Consider the following 3,421-nt stretch of genomic DNA (forward strand, 5'->3'; position numbering starts at 1 on the left):
CGATGGCCGAGTACCATTCGGAGTACGGGCAGTTCAAGTTGTAAAATGTTTGGCTGATCTTTAAGGACAAGAGGAAGTTCAACGGAGGGATACCGTTTGGATCCTCAGCTGCGAAGCGGACGAAGAACACCGCGCTGGCAGTTACACGAGTAGTGGCCCATCTCCTGTGGATCTGAACACTTAGCCGAAAGGTTGCTAAAGCCCAGGCTAAAGGGAAGGTGAAGGCGGCCGCGTCTAGATCGGCTCCCCCGCAGACTACGCCACCTCTGTCTGCTCAGCTCATGGCCTTAGGGATCGAGGAGTTCGGTGGTTTTCGTGATGTGGTTGAGTATAGGTTTATACTTGACGCACAAAACAACCTTCATCAGGAAAACGATCCGAATAACCGACGTAGGACTGAGAGGATGATCAAGAATTTGAGCCAGAGGTTAAATTTAGATGACTAGTTAGGTTTTTTTTTAATTTAGTAATTTAGTTTAGTAGTGTAGTTTTTTTTAATTAAGTAATGTATTTGTTTTTTTTAAAATTTGTAGTGTTTAATATACTCCCTCCGTCGCTGAAAATTTGTCACTTATTTCCTTTTTCGTCCGTCCCTAAAAATGTGTCACCTTTCACTTTTACCATTTTTGGTAATGGACCCCACATTCCACTAACTCATTCTCACTCACATTTTATTTTAAAACTAATATATAAAAGTAGGACCCACAAGCCACTAACTTTTTCAACTCACTTTCTATTACAGTTCTTAAAACCCGTGCCGGATCAAATGGTGACGAATTTTGGGGGACGAATGGAGTAATATATTTTGATATTTTAGTAATTAAATACAAAAATAAAAAACAATAATACTCCCTTCGTCCCATGTTACTCGCACTTGATAAAGGACCTCTTAACTTAATCTAACATATTAACTAAATGCATTAATTCTAACTTAAACTATAAATAGTGTAAGGAGTTTGTGACGTGCCAAAAAGTAAAAGTGCAAATAACATGGGACGGAGGGAGTATTAAAAAATAAAAGGAAAATGATTTTAATTGATAGGGCATCCATTAGGGCCAAACCATTGCAGAAAGAAGGGGCATACTGATATGGAAACCACTAGGGCAGTGAGGATCACCTACGGCTTTTCCTACACCATTTCCTTCTCCACCCCTTACAAACATAAAATATGATGGTGGAGCCATTACTTATGTATGTGAGGGGTGGAGTAGGGGATGGTGTAGGAAAATCCGTAGGGAATCTTCAGTGCCACTAGGGCTCCCAAAATGCTCTAAACCCATGAGATATTCCTCCCCAAAAATCTGTTACCAAGAAATCTGACCATGATCTGCCATGAGTCACACAACCACCTACAATACATATATGATATATGTATTCTACCTCTGAGATCAGTTTTCATCATCACACGTTCTCCCACTTTTCAAAACTAAATCCTGCGAAGAGAAAGTATGGAAGAACTGAATTAGATTAGAGTTTACCAAAGTCAGATTTTTTTTCGTTCAAAGTCCAAAGAGAAACCGAGGGTTAGAGAGCGGTAGCCTTCAAACAAATTCATCAACTCCAATAGTAAATCTCACCCAAATCGGCTGATGAACTCCGGCAGTGGCCGCGCGATGACGGAAGGAAGAGAGGTGGAGAAGTTGGGCAGCGGTGCTGTTTTTCGGGGCCGCCAAACCGAGAAAAACAAGGAGCCTGGCGACCTTTGTGGCGTCAACAAGTCCGAGAGAGAGATGGGAACAGAGCATGAACGACGAGCCTTTGATTTGGAAGGGGAAACGTGAAAGATGGACTGACGGTGGCTGACCGCAGCTGCTCGGACCGAACTCGGCAGCGACGGAGAAGAGGGAACTGAGCCGCGAGATCGACATGGAGAAATGGAGGAGAGTTCTCTTTTGATTTCGGATCAGAGATGTCGACTGAATTTGAAAGAGAAAACAAAAAAATAGAAGGAATCAAGTGACAGTTGATTTCAATTGAGGATCTTTTTTTTAGAGAGAGTAGACGACGGAGAGAAGATGGAGAAGAGAAGTCCTTTACTTAGTTTTTTTTGGGCCAAGTTGGGCCAAGGAAATAATGGAGATGGTTCTGTTGAACTTGGGCCAGCAACTAGTAGCGTAAGGGAAATAATGGAGATGGTTGTGTCTAACAGGGGAGTAAGTCCCTACTCAGGTTAGTGTACACCATTGGGGATCGTGAGCCGTCTTTAGGTTTGGCCGGTCTGGTGATCGATTTGTGGCAACATTCTCGGTTCACATGCCGTTGAGGTTGTTGATGTTAAGGTTGTTGAGATGATGATGTTGAGGTTGTTGAGATGATGATATTGATGATTTCTTAGTGGGGAGTGAGTCTTTACTATGAGTTTAATCGAATTCGGGTCCTAGTAAGGGTGCGTCCCTACTAGCTAGGGTGCGTCCCTACTAGGACTAGTGTACATGATAAGAGCTGTGAGTCATCGAATGAGTTGACCAGTTTTCGTGCTCGTGGAAAGTGGTCACCTTACACTGACCCTAAAGAACAAATATGATACTCCCTCCGTCCCACATAATTTTACCCAATATTCCATTTTAGTCCATCCCACATAATTTTACCCATTTCACTTTTACCATTTTTGATAGTGGACTCTATATTCCACTAACTCATTCCTACTCACATTCTATTATAAAACCAATACTTTAAAAGTAGGACACACATCCAACCAATTTTTTCAACTCACTTTCTATTACATTTCTTAAAACTCGTGCCAAGTCAAACTGTGTAAAATTATGTGGGGACGGAGGGAGTAGTTTCTTAAATAACTCAAGAAGAAATGGTTGTGCTTTTGAAATCACGTGAAAAAGAACTCTATGATGAGCTGAAAGTTTGTGCTTGAAATATTTTTAACTTTAACTTCGAAATACAAGATTCCACAGATTCTTTTATCATGATATTTGGTTTCTCAAACTTATTTCTATGGAGTATGGAATTTCCAGTAATATACAAACTGGGACTTTGAAGAAAATGGAATATAAAGGACATGCTTGCCTTTAGAATTTTTTTAACTTTAGCCTAAAGCATGAATGTTCTCTTACATGAATGGACCCAATAAACGAATCATAACTTCAGCCGTCAGAGTCTAGACATAATATCTACTTTTTGACAAAAGCAAAATGCACCAAACATAGAAACTTTCCTGAAGGTACTTCATTGCTTGAACAATGATTATTAGTAATAAGGATTCTTTCATATAGTAAACTTAAATAGACTTCAGCTGTCAAGAAAATGCCAAGAAGAAACCTTCCAGTTGGAATTTTAAATTGTTTAATTCTATTATCAGTCTTTGAACAAATTTAGGGTAAACTTATCGACCACTAAATCAGTAACCCCCAAACAACTCCACCATCTTTCTGTTAGCACAACAACTAGGATATTAAACAACCAGAA

The 3,421-nt window shown here is 40.1% G+C and overlaps 1 long non-coding RNA gene across 1 annotated transcript; it reads right to left on the bottom strand.

Moving 5' to 3' along the window:
- Positions 1-1,016: 1,016 nt before the first annotated feature.
- Positions 1,017-1,856, bottom strand: LOC125205923. Its single transcript, XR_007173868.1, has 2 exons — positions 1,579-1,856; positions 1,017-1,434 (listed from the first exon to the last, which is right to left on the bottom strand). It is a non-coding gene; the product is annotated as an uncharacterized LOC125205923 (long non-coding RNA).
- Between the last annotated feature and the right edge of the window lie 1,565 nt (positions 1,857-3,421).

This window comes from Salvia hispanica, chromosome 1 (assembly GCF_023119035.1).
Source record: "Salvia hispanica cultivar TCC Black 2014 chromosome 1, UniMelb_Shisp_WGS_1.0, whole genome shotgun sequence".
Lineage (NCBI taxonomy): Eukaryota > Viridiplantae > Streptophyta > Magnoliopsida > Lamiales > Lamiaceae > Salvia > Salvia hispanica.